Raw genomic sequence first — 22,601 nt, 5'->3', positions numbered from 1 at the left:
TAGATCACTTAGACAACATAAGGATGTCAAAGGGATACAAATTGGAAAGAAGTCAGACTATCACTATTTGCAGATGATATGATAGTATATATAAGTGACCCAAAAAACTCCACTAGAGAAGTCTTCCAGCTGATGAACAACTTCAGCAAAGTGGCTAGTTATAAAATCAACTCAAGCAAGTCAGTAGTCTTCCTATACTGAAAGGATAAGCAGGCTAAGAAAGAAATTAGGGAAATTACACCCTTCATAATAGCCACAGACAATATAAAGTATCTTGGGGTGACTCTACCAAAGAAGTGAAAGATATGTATGACAAGAACTTCAGGTCTCTGAAGAAGGAAATCGAAGAAAACCTCATAAAATGGAAAAATCTTCCATTCTCGTGGATTGCCAGGATTAATATAGTAAAAATGTCCATCTTACCAAAAGCAATATACAGATTCAATGCAATCCCCATTAAAATCCAAACTCAGTTCTTCATAGAATTAGAAAGAGCAATTCTCAAATTTATCTGGAATAACAAAAAACCCAGGATAGCTAAAACTATTCTCAAAATTAAAAGAACTTCCAGGGGAATCAGTATCCTGGACCTCAAGCAGTACTACGGAGCAATAGCATTAAAAACTGCGAGGTCTTGGTACAGTGACAGTGTCTTAGTCAGGGTTTCTATTCCTGCACAAACATCATGACCAAGAAGCAAGTTGGGGAGGAAAGGGTCTATTGAGCTTACACTTCCATGTTGCAGTTCATCACTAAAGGAAGTCAGGACTGGAACTCAAGCAGGTCAGGAAGCAGGAGCTGATGCAGAGGCCATGGAGGGGTATTTCTTACTGGCTTGCTTCCCCTGGCTTTCTCAGCCTGCTCTCTTATAGAACCCAGGAACACCAGCCCAAAGGTGGTACCACCCACAGGGGCCCTACCCACTTGATCACTAATTGAGAAAATGCCCCACAGCTGGATCCATGGAGACACTTCCCCAACTGAAGCTCCTTTCTCTGTGATGACTCCAGCCTGTGTCAAGTTGACACACAAAACTAGCCAGTACAGACAGGCAGGTAGATCAATGGAATAGGATTGAAGACCCAGAAATGAACCCACACACCTATGGTCACTTGATCTTTGACAAAGGAGCTGAAACCATCCAGTGGAAAAAAGATAGCCTTTTCAACAAATGGTGCTGGCTCAACTGGAGGTCAGCATGCAGAAGAATTTGAATTGATCCATTCTGATCTCCTTGTACTAAGCTCAACTCCAAGTGGATCAAGGACCAGACACATTGTAACTAATAGAAAAGAAACTGGGGAAGACCCTTGAGGACATGGGCACAGGGGAAAAGTTCCTGAACAGAACACCAATAGCAAGATCAAGATCAAGAATTGACAAATGGGATCTCATAAAATTACAAAGTTTCTGTAAGGCAAAAGGACACTGTCAAAAGGACAAAACGGCAACCAACAAATTGGGAAAAGATCTCACCAACCCTAAATTGATAGACAGCTAATATCCAATATATACAAAGTACTCAAGAAGTAGGAACCAAATAACCCTATTAAAAATGGGGTACAGAATAAATAAAGAATTTTCACCTGAAGAAATACAGGTGGCTGAGAAGCACCTTAAGAAATCCTCAACAACATTAGTCATTAGGGAAATGCAAATCAAAACAACCCTGAGATTTCACCTCACACCAGTCAGAATGGATAAGATTAAAGACTCTGGAGATAGCAGGTGTTGGCAAGGATGTGGAGAAAGAGGAACACTCCTCCACTGCTGGTGGGAATGCAAGTAGGTACAACCACTCTGGAAATCAGTCTGGTAGTTCCTCAGAAAACTGGGCATGACACTTCCGGAGGACCCTGCTATACCACTCCTGGGCATATACCCAGAGGATTCCCTGGCATGCAATAAGGACACATGCTCCGTTATGCTCATAGCAGCCTTATTTATAATAGCCAAAAGCTGGAAAGAACCCAGATGTCCCTCAGTGGAGGAATGGATACAGAAAATGTGGTATATTTACAGAGTGGAATACTACTCAGCAATTAAAAATAATGAATTCATGGAATTTTTAGGCAAATGCTTGGATCTGGACAATATCATCCTAAGTGAGGTAACCCAATCACAAAAGAACACACATGGAATGCAGTCATTGATAAGTGGATATTAGCCCAGAAGCTCTGAATGCCCAAAACACAATTCACATATGAAATCATCCCCAAGAAGAAGGAAGGAGAGGGCCCTGATCCTAGAAAGGCTTGATTTGGCATTGTAGGGGATTACCAAGACAGAGAAGTAGGAGGGGTTTATTGGAGAAAGGGCAGAGGGAAGATAGCTTATGGGACTTGTAGTGAGGGGGTAACTGGGAAAGGGAAAATCATTTGGAATGTAAACAAAGATTATAGAAAATTAAATATATATATATATATATATATATATATATATATATAGAGAGAGAGAGAGAGAGAGAGAAATGTACCCAGACAAAAATAGCAGGTCTAATGCCATCAGAATGTCTTCTACAAGGCTAGAATAATATGGTCATTGTAGTTGGTGTTGATGCAGTGAAGTGGGTTGTAGAGATGTCCAAAAAAAAAAAAGTAAGTACTCTTCTATGCAAGAAGTATCTTTGTTGTCTTTATAGGATGGGGAGAATTGAGAATGAGAGACAGAGCTCAGGGCATCGTCAGGAACAAGAACATGTGCCATCTGTTCTGATTGTATGCATTTAAACTCAGCCGCACCACTCAAGTGCTGTGAGCTGATACTCATAGGAATCTTTCCCATCCCAGTTCTGGTCATGTGCTCCTTGTTTCTCCCCACCACTCTTATTGCCTCTGACCACTTCCTGTGCCTTCCTTCTTGCGGGCATAGCTCAAATTCTACAGTTAACTCCATGCTTCCCTCAGACTTGCTTTTAAAGATCATGTCTCAGAAGCAGACCAAATGTTCAGTCCCTGCTTAAACTGTCTCCCACCTCACTGAGTGCCCAGTGCATTTAACCTTCTTAGTGGTCACCCTCCAGCTGACCTTGGTTTTCATAGGCCAATTCTCTGAAAAAAATGAATTATACTAAGCCACATGAATATCTAGAATTTCAAAGGTTGAATAATTTGGCCAGGTAGAATTTTAGGCAGCATGTGCCAAATATTCTTCAAAGGAATTCAACCATCTCTAACTTGCTCAGTTCCATTCTTAAAAGTCCCTGCTCTTCTGTGTTGGCACAGAGGATGCTACTAGAAATCTCAGTGCTCTTTCCCATAATGGAAATGAGGATATCCAAGAGAAACACACCATCGACTAATGGTCCTTTTTACCTTGGGATGCTGTTTGTGATTATTCCTCAGAAGTGATTTTTAATTGTTTCATCTAAAAGGTATGCATCTTCTCTGCTCCCTCTGACTCTTTGTGAAGGCTTGTGAATTGGATCCAGCTATTAGCAGCACTTACCAATTTCCTCTGAGTCTTGCTGGATGAAGTGCCAGGCTTGGAACAACTTTTAATTTTGTTTTTAATTAAATTTCAGTTGTTTCAAATCACTCACGTTTAATGCCATTTCTTTGCAGTCCTTAGAGATGGCAAGGGCTGTGTACTCCTGCTTACACACACACACACACATGAGCTGATGTGAATATATCCATGGCAAGGCTAAAGACTGACTCCTGGCTGAGGTCCAGAGCAGGAGCAGGCAATTAGCAAAGTAGAAATGAGTCACAAAATGGGCTTTTGTTTGTGCTGTAATATCTTGAGCTAATATGTTGCCTAAGCAAGAGCTTGGTTATTGGATTTGTTTTTGCCAAACTGTATTTGAACAAGGATGCATTCTCTTTTATTTCTTGATAGGATTATCAAATATATGTAGGTAGTAGCAGAACTGAGAACACTAACATTTATTAAGCACTTATTATGTGTCAGGTAGTGTTTTAAGCACTTTACATATATTGCCTCATTTACATTTAACATGAGGAATTTGAAACACAGAAATTTAATTTACATATATTACCTCCCACATTCCTATGAAATCATTATCCATATTTTATAGGTGTGTAACAAAAGCCCATTTTACTGGATAGTTATCATTTTGTTAGTTAGAGGCAGAACCAGAATATGAAAACTAGCTGCCTAATTCCAAATTTCTGCTATTCAATGCTGCCTTGGATTTGCTCTCTTACTCTCAAAACACAGTAGGGCTTCATCATCTAAATGCATTTAACAGTGAGAAAAAGAACTCATCCACTGGTTCTTTACACAGTGAAATTGACTGAACTTTACATGGCCTCAAGAGTACCCATTTTTATTGTGTAAATCATGTATGCACCATAGGGTTCAAGATGGAGACACAAAATCATAGCCTGGCTACTGAACTGTGTATTCTGTTAGATTCCCAACACCCCAAAATGGACAATTAAACTTGCAAGCAAGAACATAAATATATACCTGATGTCCTGGGCATCTGCTAGTTTAGTTAAAATCATTTGCTAGATTGTTAGTTCTGAATGAAAACACCTCAGTATATTTTGTATTTCGGAAGCTTTGCTTCCTGTGTGTTCTTTGCAGAACACATACACATATACATACATATATACATATACATTTACTTACACACCACACACACACACAAATCTTGCTTAGTACCCACAGAAACTTCTTCTGTCCTCCAGAGCACTTGCTCATAGTTGGAATCATGTAGATGTTGGGGAAACTACTTTTCCCATGCCCATCTACAGAACTCTATCCATTTGCTATAGATAAGAATCCTGTCTTCCTGTTACTTGCTGAACTCTTGGACTGACACATAAGTGGTGTCCTCTAAATTTGTCAACCATCGGAACAAGCACATTTATGAGTTAATCACAACAATGTGCTATCTTCTCAACAGCACAGGACCTGATGTAGAGAACATGGAGGGTGGAACTCAGGATTCTAGTTACAAAACTCCATACCTTGGGCAAGGCAGGCAAAGGCACATGCTGATTATCTTTAGCTAACTCGTCTATAATATAGAAGTGAAGATGTACATACATGAAGGCAGTATATGTGAGTGCCACCTACTCTTATTTTTTTCTTTTTTTCAAGACAGGGTTTCTCTGTGCAGCCCTGGCTGTCCTGGAATTCACTCTGTAGACCAGGCTGGCCTCGAACTCAGAAATCTGCCTGCCTCTGCCTCCCAAGTGCTGGGATTAAAAGCATGTGCCATCAATACCCAGTGAGTGCCATCTGCTCTTAAAAACATTCTAAACATTTACATAATTCTTATTGAAAGTACTTATAGAACAGGGAAGCATTAATTTCCTCATAATTTTCATAATATGTGGAAACAAAAGTGGGCAAGAAAATCACACAGATATGAAAGAGTCCTGGATGATTTCAGAATCTTGAAGAGCTGTTTCTGCAGAATGAAGTATGGAATTGGATATTAAGATAAACATATGTGTTAATATTGAAGCCCACAAGAGAATGTGGGTGCAGAGCTATGCAATTTGCCTCTTTTGCTTTCATTTGATAACATCTAAGGCAGTTCTTCTCAGACAGTGGGCTGGAGGCATCATTTATCATTCATATATTCATTCAAAATGTTCTAATGATTGTCTGCCAAGTGCTAAACACTATAGTAAAAGATGTTCTGTCGAAGATGTGCTGGATACGGTTCTCCTGCAAAGTTCAACCTCTTCTTATGGAAGAAGCCCCCAGTATGCCCGTGGAGCACACACAGTGAACATGTGTTGAATTCCCCTTCTTTGGAAATGACACTGTGATAAGGAGGAAGGTGCCTCTTCCAGGTCATCAGGGAAGATATCAGATGATACCTTGTTTCATTGCTGTGACAAAAGCAATTTAAGGAAGGAAAACTTTACTTGGCCTTACTGTATGTCCCATCATAGCAGAGAAGGCATGGGGACAGGTCCTTGAGGCAGTTACATTGTTGTAACAAGAAGGAAACAGAACAATGATTGCTCATAATTTCTCCTTTATGTTCAGTCCATGAATGCCAGCCAAGAGTACATCTCCCTACTCTAAGTAACTTAATCTCTCATAATTAGCATAATGAAGTAATTCCTCCACAGACATGCTCAGAGCTTTTCTGATTGTTAGGGGATCCTGTCAAATTGACAATCAATATTAGCTATCACAACAGATCACTTGTAGGTTAAAGGAAGAATTTGCCCTTACATAGTCTAGTGAAAATAAAGATGGTTCCTGGATGTGGATGTTTCAGACTATGTGGACAAAGATAAGAAGGTGAGAATCTGAAAATAACTCATAGGAGAAAGAAAATGTGCCATTTGTCCCTGAAGTCTGACTGGGATCACTTCTCATCATTATAACAGCAGCCTGGGGATAAACTTCTGGCAACTAAAAAAGAGCATGATCTCTTTTTGGCCATTTAACTGTGTACTCAATACTACAACTTTATCTCAACTTTATTTTTATTCCTTCCCAGCTTTCCAAATAGGATGTTACTCACTATCAGTATTATTATAAAATAGTGAGATAAATATTAGCAAGGGATACATATAAAACACATCCTCTTTCACCTTTCTACATCCTGTTTGATAAGTGGATGTCTCTTTGATGTAAATATGCTTTTGGAATTTTTCATGAATGCATATGCTAAAAATTTATATCTTATGTGTGGATATTTCAAAACTGAGATAAGATGCTAAGTATTGTTGGGCCACTGATCTTTCTTATCAGTCACAATCATCCCAGTATGGAATCACGCAGAGAGATATGTGGCACTTGCTACTGTCCCATTTTGCAGACAGGCAAGGCCTACAAAGACAGGCAGTGGGTATGAAGGAGAATAAATGGATAATGGCAGGGCTGGAGAACCATTGGTCCTGGTCGTTGCAGAGCTGGATTGTCTCAATATGTCCCTTGCCAAGTCTTCCTGAGTACATAATGAACAGATTCATTCTTCATGCATCATATACCAGAAACAAAGACCACAGCCACAAGAAGCCCTACTTGAGCCCAAGAGTCTTCTCTGTGATCTGAAAAAAAAAATATCCTTTCTCTCATTAATACTCCTGGAATTCATAGCAGGGTTGAGCAGGTGAACATCTGATAGCTGAGGATGCTACAGAGTGGATAAACTGCAGATCTCTTTTATTATGCTGCCCCAAGTACCAATATTACATCTTTAGGCAGCTGTTCTCATCGGTGCCAGACAGTAAAAACTGTTCCATCAACATGATTGTTGAAGCCTCTGATTTTTGGAAGCTTTACCTCATGTAATCTTTTGTAGTATCATAAAACAATTAGATTAAGGCTCAGCATTAATTTGAATTATTGTCCAGTTTCCAGAAAATATCTCTTTGAAATATTGCATGTCTTTGGAGATATTAAGTACCAATTACATTGTTATGTCACCTACTACCCCTTTGCATTCACTTAGCATAGTATGATTTATATTTCAGTCATCATCTTCAGAAGTACAGTGGTTAGAGAAGGAACCAGAGGTGAATTATTGGCATAAGCCAAGCAAAACAAAACAGAAAATTTCTTCTAGTGTGTGGCCAGATTTTTCTTGAAGTGAGAAGAACGGGTGGCAGCCTAATAATATTGAACATTGTTATTGTTGTTACAGGGCACACTGTAATTTGCAATCTCCAGCAATGTATCTGTGAATTTAAGAATATGTACATATGAAGTCCTGAAGCCTTGGCTTCATTGTCTGTAGAATGAGAATACAAAGAATATTCTGCCCTCGAGTGATACAGTTCTAAGGTCATTGAAAGATCGGCATCAGTAGCAGTACGAATTTCCATCTGACAAATGCATTCAGTAAGTCAGGAGCACACAGCCTTATAGCATGCATGCAAATGCTGCATGGTAAATACCCTTCGCTTTCTTTTGGAGTAAGAGGCTGAGAGAAGAAATATGAATCATTTTCCAGAGCCTCTCAAATGCTGAGTTGAAGGGACCACATTTGGATCTAGCTCTACTATATTTGAACATCTGGGCTTTTTTCCTCTGAAACTCAAGATGATAAAAAAGAAATTCTAGAGAAAAATAGTAATATATACATGTGTGTGAACACATACACAGACATATAAACACACACAGACACAGACACACACACACAGAGAAACACATGCACACACACACAGACACACAGACACACAGACACACACACACAAAGTGAGAAGAAAAGCATGCAGATCCCTGGGTCTAATTCAGTTGGTTGGTTTGAACTTGAGAGGAGTTGCTAATTTAGTTATTCTTAGTGGTCGCAGTTGTGAGCTGCCTTTGCCAAAAGCCTTGTTATGTGTGCAGCCTCCTTGGGAGGAGCAGAGAGAAGCACATCTCACAACATGAAGACAGAAACAAAGAAGAGGAAAATGGCAGGGAACATTGCTAACTTGGCAGATGCAGAGTGGTTCAAGGGTATGCACTAAGCTCTTACTTGCATAAAGATTCACAACTCAGCCACATTATTTGGATTGTTTTCCTTCCAAATATGCTGATCCTAAATTTTACCAGGTATCTTTCTTGGGATCTGCTATCACCCCTACAGCCTTCACTCCTTGGTGACTCTAAGTCACCTTAGATAATATTGTGAAATATTACTTTGCAAGAGAATGAGTTATTGGGATGTGATATATGTCAGCCAAGTGGAAATGGGGAAGTGGTTGGGAGCAAGATGATTTTTAAAACATGAAATTAATGCTTTGCAGTTTCCCAAGGAGTACTACCCTGTTGTTCAAATTCAGGACTCATTCCCTAAACAAAATACAATTACTCAGAGAATTGTACGGTCACATAAATATACAAATATTCCAGGACACATAATAGTCAATTGTGTTTATATAGATTGTGTGTGTGTGAAACTGTGCGTACATTGTGCAATCATATACATTGTGTATATAGGTAGAAATTTAATTACATGCAGAAATGCATTGCATAGTGTGTGGATTTCCCAAGAATAGTGCACTGTAAATCTCTACCTAGAGACTATACTATTCAAAGATAATTCAACTGAAATTTACTTAATGACATTGGGAACTCTATGAACTTTATTTCCAAGTGCAGACAAAGAAATTAGTAAGCTTACAGGATTGATTTTTCTTATAATAACCAGAAACAAGGGGCTAGACCAGGCCTTGGGCTGCACCCCTTTAGTTTCTTACAGTGCTCACATCCAACTCCACTTATATGCTCATGTCTTACTTTTTCAGCTAACACAAAGGAAAAGATCTTTCCCTGTTATAAAAGTCAGAAAACTTTTGATGACAGAGTGGGTAAATACACTTGCCCCTGAGGCTGGGACGCCAAGATTGATCCTTGATCCCACATTTTGGAAGGAGAGAGAACCCACTCTTAAAAGATTCTGCAACCTTCTATTTGCATGCTTTAGTGCATGCATCCCCATCAACTCCCAAAATAGGGATATAGATGAGAGAGAGAGAGAGAGAGAGAGAGAGAGAGAGAGAGAGAGAGAGAGAGAGAGAGAGAATTAAGAACCACAAATCAGAAAATTTAGGTCAAAGTAAATCTAATATTTAGATTGGATCTGATTCATAAATTCCCAGTTAAGTGTTAATGGAAATCTAGAATTGTAGGAAAGAAAAAAAGGAAAGAAAGGAAGAAAGAAAGGAAAGAGAAAGAAAGAAAGAAAGAAAGAAAGAAAGAAAGAAAGAAAGAAAGAAAGAAAGAAAGAAAGAAAGGAAGGAAGGAAGGAAATAACAAAGATACAAAAAGTTTGAGAGTCATAGCTACTTTCTAGCTTGCATCAAAATTATTTCCTTAGAAATTTAGATGAATTTAAAAGACACAGAAACATTTTATGACATTGTTCTATTCCATTACCTAGCTTGGTACCAAAATTGTCATGTACCTTGGGGAAAATGCTCTTTTGAAATAACGAAACTTCAAATAGCATTTTTTCCAGACCCCAAACATCCCTAAAGCAACTTGAAGCAAGACCAAGGCCATATAAAAGCATGTAGAATTCTGTGGCAATCTGTTTTTAGCCAGACTTTGATCACAGTTTGAGATGAGGAATACAGAAAATGTTTTGTTTTTTTTTTTTTTTTAAAAAGCATTATCAAAGTCCTCAGGAAATTCATATGACACTTCAGAGAAACATATGATTAGTGGGTATTAGAAAAGTAATAAAACTTCTTAGAAACAAAAGTATTTTATGCAGAACACTACATCCCCATTGGCCTCCCCATCTCTATGTTTATTTTTCTTTATGTACTTAGTGCTGAGGCCTTAGGTGATTCTCCTATAATGTGGACTTCTCAAAAGAAGGGATTTTTAGCTTTGTAATGCATCACTCACCTACATATAAGTTGCTTTTGCTGGAAGAAGTAAATTACTCCAAACACCCATAATTTTGATGTCACATTGCTTAGACTCTGTTCTATCCCTGGTATGGCCTAGGAGTATTTTCTAGGACTAGTTTCAGTCATGCATTTCTTAATAATGGTAATACATGCTAAGTAATGTGCAAATATCATAACATATACACAAACCTAGGTGGCTTCACTTCCTATGTACCTGGTCTGTTTGTATAATATATATTGTTGCTCATATGGCCATGGTAAACATAACACCAGAAAACTGAATGAACCTTAGAAAAAATAATATAATCAAGAGATTTAATAAAGATGAGATGTATGTATAGACTGCTGATATGTAATGCAATATAATATTTTATTGGAAATTTCCTTTTAGAAATTCAGTAGATAATATATACCCTAAAAATGACAAAAAAAATGTAATTGTAGGATACTAAATATATAATGTAGTAACATGTATTTTTAGTAACATTCTTAAGTATTATGAGTATTAATAAGTATAATACTAAGTAACTCATATAGTTTGTATGTATATTTTGCATGGTCACCAACATGACCCCAGACACATAAGTCATAAATCTCCCGACAGTACAATAGTTAAATCAATAGGCAGCAGGAATTCTCAGCCTCATTACAATTTTAGGTGACCACTGCTATATATGAGGTTTCTTGTTGCTCTTTATACAATATAGGATGATATTTAGCAAATCCTTGCAGGATCTTAAAGCATACCTTCTTCCTGCCTTTTGTCCTAAGATTCATTATCTATTAAAGAAGAAAATTTGAACATAGTGTTCATCTTTAATGAGGATTATCTTATACCCAAAAGAATGAAACTAGGGCTTAGTGATAATAAAATATACTCCCTTTGTGCCTTGTAAAGGTAAACCATAAATAGCGTGCAATGGTGGATATGCAGTGTATCTATGGTGCTAAAATATCACAAGTAAAACATAGTTTGGAAGGAAAAATAAGCAAATTTAGGGATTAATAAAGATAAGTGTTTGGGCACTACTTTTAAATATCATATATGGTGCCTGTAATATCACAAAATTCTCACATGTTATATAATTTCCAAGAATAGTATTTCTATTTCAACTAAGTTTTTCTTTTCTCAGGAGCCTGCCAATACAGTGTTTTATGTAAAATGACCTTCTTTAAAATAATTCCTGGACATTTTCAGTTTCTTCTTCCCTTCCATCTCCTTAACATTTGCATCTTATTCACATAATATATATGTATATATTATAATCTAGATATTACTGGATAAACATTCTTTTGTCTATCGAGGGATAGGGAAGTATTTCAAATCAGTTTGGGCTCAGGGGGAATGAATGAATGAAACAGCTTAGTTCAAATTAAGGTTTATATTTAGAACTCTATGCATCTCCAAGTACCTGTATAGAACTGAATTTCAATTATTTGCTTTGTCATTTTATGCTTTTTATTGTATACATTTCAAATTTTATTCTAACAAATAATCCTTAGGGTTCCTTGATATTAAATAAAGGCTAAAAATCAGAACAAACATAAGAGATATTTGTGCAGTAAGATGCAAGTAGTGTGTTAGTTTGTTAATTTTGCTTTAATAAAGTACCATTGTTAGAGTGGCTGAACTGTCAGGAGTATGTTTTCTCATAGTTATGAAGTTGGCTCTCAAAGTTCAAGTATTGATGTCTTCTGTTGTTTCTGTCTATAGCTGATAGATGACTTTCTGTTTTTCTCGTCTTCATAAAGTCCCTCCTCCATGTACATATTAATGTCTTCTTTTAAATACATGAGTTGTGCTGGATAAAGGCTCCCCTTTTAACTTTGGCTCTTTAAAGACCCTGACTACAGAGGTAATGGAGAGGGGAATGGGGGTGTTCAGGATCATGTGTGGCAAATGACAGGAGAAATGGCTAGATGGGCCTGAAAATGTAACCCTATTAAAAAATGGGGTACAGAGCTTAACAAAAAATTTTCACCTGAGGAACTTTGGATGGCTGAGAAGCATCTTAAAAATGCTCAACATCATTAGTCATTAGGGAAATGCAAATCAAAACAACCCTGAGATTTCATTTTATACCAGTCAGAATGGCTAAGATTAAAAACTCAGGAGACAGCAGGTGTTGGCAAGGATGTGGAGAAAGAGGAACACTCCTCCACTGCTGGTGGGGTTGCAAATTGGTACAACCACTCTGGAAATCAGTCTGGCAGTTCCTCAGAAAACTGGGCATGTCACTTCCAGAGGATCCTGCTATACCACTCCTGGGCATATACCCAGAGGATTCCCCTGCATGTAATAAAGATACATGCTCCACTTTGTTCATCGTAGCCCTATTTATAATATTCAGAAGCTGGAAAGAGCCCAGATGTCCCTCAATGGAGGAATGGATACAGAAAATGTAGTATATTTACACAATAGAATGCTACTCAGCAATTAATGAATTCATGAAATTCATAGACAAATGGATGGCACTGGAGAATATCCTAAGTGAGGTAACCCAATCACAAAAGAACACTCATGGTATGCACTCACTCACTGATAAGTGGATATTAACCTAGAAACTTGGAATATCCAAGACAAAATTCACATATCAAATGATGCCCAAGAAGGAAGGAGAGGCCCCTGGTCCTGGAAAGGCTCAGTGCAGCAGTGTAGGAGAATACCAGAACAGAGAAGTGGGAAGGGGTAGATGGGGAACAGGGGGAGGGAAGAGGGCTTATGGGACTTTCAGGGAGTGGGAAGCCAGAAAAGGCGAAATCATTTGAAATGTAATTAAAAATATATCAAATAAAAAAAAGAAAGAAAGTGAATGGAAATCTGCAACTGATTGGGATGAGGAGGTTGGGAGGGGCATCTCCAGGATGAGACAGAGACCTGGGATAAGGGAGGTACACAAGAATTAATGGGGGTGATCTTAGCTGTAACTCACTACATTGTGAATATGGAACCTAAAAAGGCAGCCTCCTGTAGCCAAGCAGGAACCCTAGTGGAGCAATAGAGACAACAACCCAACCACAAAACTTTCTCTTTTTTAAATTTTCTTTTATGTATATATGTATGTGTGTGTGTATATATATATATATATTCTATTTTCTAAATTCTTTGTTTACATTCCGAATGCCGTCCCCTTTCCTGGTTACCCCCTCCCCATATGTCCCATAAACCCTCTTCTCTCCACCCATACTCCAGTCACCTTCCTCCTTTTTCTCTGTCCTGGTACTCCCCTACAATGGTGGATCAAATCTTTCCAGGATCAGGGCCCTCACCTTCCTTCTTCATGGGTGTCATTTGATATGCTAATTGTGTCTTGGGTATTCAGAGCTTCTGGGCTAGTTAATATCCACTTATCAGTGACTGCATTCCATGTGCATTCTTTTATGATTGGGTTACCTCACTTAGGATGATATTTTCCAGTTCTAACCATTTGGTTCAAATTTCATGAATTCATTGTTTTTGATTGCTGAGTAGTATTCCATTGTGTAAATATACCATATTTTCTGTATCCATTCCTCCACTGAGAGACATCTGGGTTCTTTCCAGCTTCTGGCTATTATAAATAAGGCTGCTATGAACATAGTGGAGCATGTGTCCTTATTGCATGCCGGGGAATCCTCTGGGTATATGCCCAGGAGGTATAGCAGGGTCCTGCAGAAGTGTCATGTCCAGTTTTCTGAGGAAACACCAGACTGATGTTTCCTCAGAAGCATTTTCATAGTGGTTGTACTATCTTGAAATCCCACCAGCATTGGAGGAGTGTTCCTCTTTCTCCACATCCTTACCAACACCTGCTGTCTCCTGAGTTTTTAATCTTAGCCATTCTGACTGGTGTGAGGTGAAATCTCAGGGTTGTTTTGATTGGCATTTGCCTAATGACTAATGATGTTGAGCATTTCTTAAGGTGCTTCTCAGCCATCTGAATTTCTTCAGGTGAAAATTCTTTATCTCTGTACCCTGTTTTTAATAGGGTTATTTGGTTCCTGGGTGTCTACTTCTTGAGGTCTTTGTCTATATTGGATATTAGCTGTCTATTGGATTTAGGGTTGGTGAAGATCTGTTCCCAATTTGTTGGTTGTTGTTTTGTCCTTTTGACAGTGTCCTTTGCCTTACAGAAATTTTGTAATTTTATGAGGTCCCTTTGTCAATTCTTGATCTTGATTCTCGCTATTGGTGTTCTGTTCAGGAACTTTTTCTATTAGTTTCAGTGTGTCAGGTTTTATGTGGAAGTCCTTGATCCACTTGGAGTTGAGCTTAGTACAAGGAGATCAGAATGGATCAATTCGCATTCTTCTGCATGCTGACCTCCAATTGAACCAGCACCATTTTTTGAAAAGGCTATCTTTTTTCCACTTGATGTTTTCCACTCCTTTGTCGAAAATAAAGTGACCATAGGTGTGTGGATTCATTTCTGCATCTTCAATTCTATTCCATTGGTCCACTTGCCTGTCACTGTGCCAATACCATGCAGTTTTTTTTAACACTATTGCTCTGTAGTATTGCTTGAGGTCTGGGATACTGATTCCCCCAGAAGTTCTTTTACTGTTGAGAGTAGTTTTAGCTATCCTGGGTTTTTTGTTATTCCAGATGAATTTGAGAATTGCTTTTTCTAACTCTATGAAAAACTGAGTTGGGATTTTGATGGGGATTGCATTGAATCTGTATATTGCTTTTGGCAAGATGGCCATTTTAACTATATTAATCCTTCCAATCCAATAGCATAGAAGACTTTTCCATTTTCTGAGGTCTTCTTTAATTTCCTTTTTCAGAGACCTGAAGTTCTTCTCATACATATCTTTTATTTGTTTGGTTAGAGTCACACCAAGATACTTTATATTGGTTGTGGCTATTGTGAAGGGTGTCATTTCCCTAACTTCTTTCTCAGCCTGCTTATCCTTTGAGTATAGGAAGGCAACTGATTTGCTAGTCTTGGAACGAACAGGAATTGAAGGCCCATACCTAAACATAGTTAAAGCAATATACAGCAAACTGGTAGCCAACATCAAACTAAATTGAGAGAAACTTGAAGCAATCCCACTAAAATCAGGGACTAGAAAAAGCTTCCCTCTCTCTCCATATCTTTTCAATATAGTACTTTAAGTTCTAGCTAGAGCAATTAGACAACATGAGGAGGTCAAAGGGATAAAAATTGGAAAGGAAGAAGTCAAATTATCACTATTTGCAGACGATATGATAGTATACTTAAGTGACCCAAAAACTACTCTAGAGACCTCCTACAGCTGATAAATAACTTCAGCAAAGTCAATGGTTATAAAATCAATTCAACCACAAAACCTTCAAACCAAAATTTATCCTGTTCACAAGAAATGCAGGCATGGGGGTGAGCAGAGATTGGCAGAATGTCCAACCAATAACTGGCCAGACTTGAGACCCATCCCAAGAGCAAGCACCAATCCCTAACACTATTAATGATACTCTCTTATGCTTCCAGATAGGTGTATGTTGTGCTCCACCCAGCAACTGACTCAGACAGATACAGACACCCACACCCAAAATGGAGATGGAGCTTGGGGACTCATATTGAAGAATTGGAGAAAGGATTGCAGGCCCCAAATGGGATAGGTACTTCACAGGAACACTAACAGAGTCAGCTAATATGGACCCTTGTGTGCTCTTAAGAATCTCAACCACCACTTGATGTACAGGGACTGGAACTCAGCCTCTCCACACATATGTAGTAAATGTGCAATTTTGTCTTCATGTGGGTCCCAAACAACTGGAGCAGAGGCTATCCCAAAAGTTGTTACCTGTATGTGGGATATGTTTTTCTGGCATGTCTGCCTTTCTGGCTTCAGTGGAAGAAGTGCTAGCCTCAAAGAGACTTGAAGTGTCAGTGTCAGGAGATACCCAAGGACCTGCCCATCCATTCAGAGCAGAAGGGTAGGACGGATAGGAGAAGGATTTTGGAGGGGGTGACTGAGAGAGGGCAGTGAACAGGATGTAAAGTGAGTAAGTAAAGAAATAAAATTATAAAAGACCCTGTCTTCAAATGCAATCACATTTTCAATTAATGCCTGTCAGGTCTGCATTGTGTAAACTTGAAGAAGATAAAATCCATCCCATAACAGATAGAGAAAATGGAGGTGATGGTGAGAAGGTTGCAGTTGATCCAAAGTAAAGAGAAATCAAGTAGGAGATGAGATTAACAAAAGAAACAGAAATAGAGAAAAACATCGGAGATAAGGTGCTGAGAGCCATCTTTGAAATATTATTGGCCCTCAATAATATTGTAGCTCTCAAATTCCAGTAGCTCCCAACCACCTAGGTTGGCTTTGCTTTCACTTACAAAGCCCTCAAAACTCTGTTTGATCTCCCTTCTTCATATATCCACTCTTCAAGGGATAGTAGGTAGTGGAATGTAGCCAATATTAACTTATGGCCCTGTAAATTGGGACAGGGGCCAGCATGGGCATGTGCTTCATGTACCTGCAGGGCTGATAATATATGTGTTCCTCATTTCTGCTTCTGAGTTTCTACAGCATCGTACCTCCAGGTAGGACATTTCTCATAGGTCTGAGAATCCAACAGAGATAAGTTCTATGATGTGACTGAAGGGAAAGGGCTTCTCATCATTTCAAAACCAAAGGGAAAAAACCAAAGGTACTGAATCCTTGGGGCCAAGATCCTTCCTCCACTTCATTTATGGAGAGCATCTACTGGCCATTCACCAGTGTGACCAGAGCCTTGCTTTGCTGTCTTTTACTCGTGGCTATGATTGGTCTGGCTCATGGCACAGCAAAATGAAAGGAAATTTGCAGCTGCTGCCTGTCTCGCCAGGCAGTTTTGTCTGGTGATACCTACTTCCGTGATATTTTTAGTTCTCATCTGCTGCATTCTATTTCTTTTGGGGGATGCTGTGCCTCTGGCTTTTCAGAAAACGTTATGGAGTGGCCTGAGCTTCCCAGCTCACCCCTGATCTATTCTGCACAATTACAGAAACAGGCTTATAATCAATGTAATTGAAGATCAGAGTTAATGAGGACCTCGGTGCCCGCGCAGTCCCCTGAGCAACACTGGCTTCAGATTCTAGATAAGGAAATGATTGGGCTGAACTGAAAATCCATTTGGCTAATTAGATGATGTATATTCCCACAAGGCAGTGAGAGAAAAAAATGAATATATATGTGTATATGTATATATAAATATATTTAAAATAAGGAAGCATGACATTTTGAAGTTGAGATTTTGGCAGAGATTCATTTAAGAGTCATTGCTCTCTGGGAAGATCTAAATGAGTATCTCAGAGAGGAATCTTACATTGCCCAATAACGGAGGAAGGGCTTTTAATCTAAAGCCAAGAAAATAAGACAGACATCCAGACGAAAATAAGGGAAACATGAGACACAAGAAATAACACATTTTTATTTCCTCTTGAGGTAGTTTTCATTCCCATAAAAATGTGGCAATTTATTCAGAGAGCTGTTTGACACTCATTTAACTTACTAGTGCATCCTCCTTCCTATCTCTGCTTTGTATTTTTTTTTCTCTCTCCCCAAATCCAAAGGTCTTCTGTATGTCCATTACATACTAAGAACTATGCAGATCATGACTTCTTCAATACATGGTCCTTGCCATCAAGAAATAAAGAATCTAGACAGAATAATTAGTAAAGGGCAAGGGATAGACACAGAGATTTGCATCAGACTTGCATGTCTGATCTTCATCTGTGCTATTGTCTGTATTTATGGGCAGTATTTTCTTCAACTAGAGTCTGGTATAGCCTTTCTAGTTAGTTTGTATACAAAGGCACAGCTGAATGAGTTGACAGCATGGTGTATTTAAGTGCACACTGGATGAAATTCCCTCACACATATGGCAAGGATTGAGAGATGCAGATCTACTGGGTAAATCTGCTGTGTACTAGCAAAACACCCATTGATGCTTTGATGCTTTCCTTCTTTAACCTCTTTTGATTGATCTTTGCCTATAAGTTTAAGCTAAAGGCCAATTTTCAAGGCCCACTTCATGAGAGCAACAGTTCTTTCCAAAGTGTGGAAACACAGATTTCCAGAAAATCTTTACAATACTCCAGTTTGTGTGGTACATACTTATGCTTATATTTGGTCTATATTATTTAGCTCATAATATTCTCTAGTGTTCTAGGTTATTTTCCTAACTTCATGAATATGTCCTATTTTGGGAGGACTTTACTTAGTATTGGAAAAATGAACACATTAAACTCAGCTCAGGGGTCTCTTTCACCATCTTGCTGATCGAACATAATCTTTGAGAATCCTTGCTTCTTTTCTCAAAGTCCCCTTTACTCAGGTCTATAGTTTACTCATCCACATCTCAAGTCCTTGAAGGTGAGTCACCTCTTTCAAGAGCACTGAATGTGAAGTTCAGTTGTTTAGTTGGAACATTGTGAGACTCCCAAAGGGCTAGCCATTTTGTTGAGGTTTCATGTAGTGCAAATGCAATTACCCTGAACAAATGAGATAGCCTTTCTCCTTCACAATCCCAGAAAGAATTGAATTGAAGATCTCTGTCATCAGACATGGAACTTGATTTCATTAATTCACTTTAACATTCACTAAGTCTCTAACGTGTGACAAGTATTTTACTCAGAGAAGGTTGATAAGAACTCGTGAGTCACCATATATTCCTTGTAAGATGCCATGGTCCATCAGAGGAAGAAAAGCGCACCCAGCACTATGTACACTACAGTCACAAAATAGAGTGTCCACCTTGCTGGAGAAGGAGTAACATGACCTCAGAAGAGAATCTCCTACCAGAGTTCCTATTTCTCAATATAGCCTGAAATAACCAGGAAGGTCATAGCTTTAGAAACTGAAGAAACTTTCAACTTTCACTCCCATCCCTGGTTAGATCAATTTTCCTCTGCATCTCATGCATTCTTCTGTGAAAGAAGAACATGACTCTCCAAACAGACTGCTGGAAGTGAGCAAAATATGTAACAAATTTATCTCAAGAAAGGCCAAACATAACACTCTATGATAATAGCCCCCCTTGGCCATCAAAACATTTGAACATCTCTTCAAAATATTGTTTCAAAAGGTAATCAAATTAAAATATCACTACAGACTAGGACATCTCTGATTCTGAAACACAATGCCAGAGTGGTGATGCTTTATAAATAACAGAAATGTATTCATGAAAATTCTGGGGTCTGGAGAGTCCAAAATCACGATGTCAGGCTTGTTGTCTGGCAATGATCAGCCTTCTGGTTCATTGTGGGGTTATCCTTTTTGGGGGGCAGTTTTCTGAAGTCTGTAGGACACTAAAATCAATTTGTTAGAACTCTATATTTGTAACCCATTTATCTCTAAAAGGCTCAAATGCAAGCAGTCTATAATACCTGTTTCTCAGTCCAATATTTGTCAGTCATATTTCTCATATTTGAAATCTCTAGATATTGTGTGTAGAGCATTGAAGTCCATAAGAAATCTAAATAATAATGAAAATTGCTCCTATTAGTCAGTTTCACAGGGCACTCAGGACTTCATCAGCTTTAGTGGATTTGTGATGCTGTATTCCTATCTCCATTAAGTGCTGCACCACTAGCCCTCCTAATTGCAAGGGATATTACTGGTTGGCCCCTCTCAGCTGAATATTTATTGAATAATCAGCCCTCCATTTTGAAGGGCTATTTCACCCAAGGTTTTGATCCCTTCCTAGAGATAGCTTATAGTCCCTGACTGGACATTGTGTAAGCATAAATATTTGTCCTGATTTGAAACCAGTTTGAAGGCACACTCATTGCCCAAGTGTTGAGTGCAATCATTGGAGGGTTTTTCTGCATCTCCATGGCAATTCAACTTCCCCCACCATGCAATTTCACTTTGGCCACTGTCTTACAAAACCAGACCAGTGAACTACTCCTATGCCATTCTCTGTCTTTGAGTCTTCTTGAAGACAATGTTGATCTAAGGCAGATGTATTGTCTTATGTAATCTTGAGATCAGCATCCAGGGAGGGGCACTCTTTACCCGGGCTACTTATATGTAGCAACAGGAGGATACTTTTTTGTTCCTTAAGTTTGTATAGTTAGTAAGTAATACCGTGAGGATCTGAACTCATATCTTGCTGGCTGTTCTCTTTATCACAGCACTCTGTAGCTTTTCTGAAGCAGCAGGATTAACCAAACTCAGCCCTAGGATACAATTCAATATCCATTCCTCCGTCTTTAGTGAGAATAAATACAAGAATTATCCATTTAAACAGCATGACTGTGCTTTGTAAAAGAAAAATCTGCAGTTGATACTGATGTGTAGTGCCTTGCTCAAGGACCCATGCGACATGTTTCTCTTTGGGCTTGGTTCCAGTGGGGGAAATGTGGCTTTGCAGATAGATTTGCATAGCTTTCCTTGCCAGAAGTTGGAAATACAGAATCCAACAGACTCTTTTCTTTTTTCTTTTTTTTTCTTTTTACTTTTTTTTTCTTTTTTCCTTTTGCTGCCAAAGACTTTAGGGCCAAACTCTAAAGTGGTCATTTCCTTCTCTCAGTGTGATATCATCCATTACTCCTGCTGTCTCACATGGATGTTTCTGGTATTCACAATGACAATCATGTTCTATCCCGTGCTTTTACATGGGAACTCCTTCTATTGAATAATAGTCATTGTGTGTCCATGTGACTTAAAGAATATAAGCTTTAGCCCTTGGTCTCAGATACTTGGGCAGCTAGGCATGGTTTAATTTGACCTCACATCCAAGACTATTTTTCACTGGACTACAGTGGATGAATTGAATCATAGGGCAAGAACAGTGTTTAATATGATCTGACAGAGAATCCCTTGTTAAATGAAAAAGATGCCTAAAAGCAAAGACACTCTGGAAAAACTCAAATTTCTTCCCTGAAAAAAAAAAAAACTAGGATTTTGTTGTTGTTGTTTTTTCCTGATATGATAAAGAGAAGTAAATAGGGTAGGAAGTTTGGTTATATTAGTTTTAGGACAAATCTTTTGTTCTGCGTAATACAGGCTGATACATCTAGCACAACTCCAGATCCACTCTTTAAGTCTTATTTAGTCCTATTCAAATTCATCCTTTTTCACTCTGTGAAGCTTAGCCTTTGATTTGTGTGATTGTTGCATACATGTGTTCATCATTTACACTATAATTATGGCCAATCTGAAGGAGCCTCTTGCCTCCTCCAAACTGGATGTACATATAAGCATATGGGACTTTCTATAAGATATATAGTTGTATATGTAAACACTGTATAATTATACAGTAAATGCACTGGAATGGATAATGTATGCCATATGCATGCATACATATGATATATCTTATGAATTAATGAGTAATATTTCAATTCAGACATTAGGAAGCTAGAGGCTTTTTGACCTACATAAATTCTAGGAACATATTTAATACTTCATTGGAGAACAGGTTAATTGTTGGAAAAAAACAAAAAACAAAAACCAAAAAATCCCAAATAATACAAAACCCTTTAAATCTCAGTCTCTCCTGGCTTTTAGGCCCATGTGTAAAGATCTAACTGGAAATGATTCATAGCTGTCATTTGAGTAGAGCCTGCTGTGACTCTTTGATCCCAGCCCCTTCCTGCTTATCTTCCTATATTTTCTAAACATGAAACATCAAGCTCATTTATTTGTTTGCATGCTTGCCTAGTGTTTGAACACAGTCTCCCTCTGCATCTCGGGATGACCTGAAACTTGCTGGCTTGGAAGTTACTACCTTCTCATCTTCTGAGAACTGGGATTATAGATATCTGCCACCAAGCTCTTCATCAACATGTGGGTGTACTGAACGTGTGTGTGCATGTGTGTTTGTTTGTGTGTATGTGTGCATGTGTGTTTGTGTGTGTGTGTGTGTGTGCACAAGTATGTGTGCATGCATATGTAGTATCTTTCCTCAGAAGGTCTTGGAATTTCCTTGAAAACTCCTCTGTCTTTGTCTACCAAAATCTTTATTTCTATATTATTATCTTCTTCAAAATGAAACAAATGGGATTAAGTGTATAGCTCAATAATTGCATACTCACCTACTGAGTCGCTATTTCTAAGACACAGCTCTGCAGAAGCAACAACCACAGAAAATATAGCATAATATAGGAAATAGGACTTGATTTCATGTTTCTTATTTTGCATGCAGGTATCATTCCCTCAGCTGTGGTGGTCATTAATGCACTCTTTCCCAAAGGGATGTAGGGGTCATAGGGAAAGCCAATTTTCATTTTGAAATTTTATCATTCTTTACTAGAACCAGTCAGTCACTGTCTATACTCCTTACATTAATCTATTTCATTCTAATATTTGAGATGGTGCTCCTTAATATTTTCATTTAGTTATGAAGCAGCCTAG

General features: G+C 38.4%; 1 protein-coding gene across 3 annotated transcripts in view; it reads left to right on the top strand.

Annotated features, from left to right (window-relative positions):
• The window catches only part of Astn2 (astrotactin 2), a 989,271-nt gene that overhangs the window by 411,861 nt on the left and 554,809 nt on the right, over window positions 1–22,601 (top strand). The window lies entirely within an intron of this gene.

This window comes from Apodemus sylvaticus, chromosome 3 (genome assembly GCF_947179515.1).
Source record: "Apodemus sylvaticus chromosome 3, mApoSyl1.1, whole genome shotgun sequence".
Classification (NCBI taxonomy): Eukaryota; Metazoa; Chordata; class Mammalia; order Rodentia; family Muridae; genus Apodemus; species Apodemus sylvaticus.
Note: the sequence above shows the minus strand (reverse complement) of the source record. Positions and strands in the feature narration are given on the sequence as shown.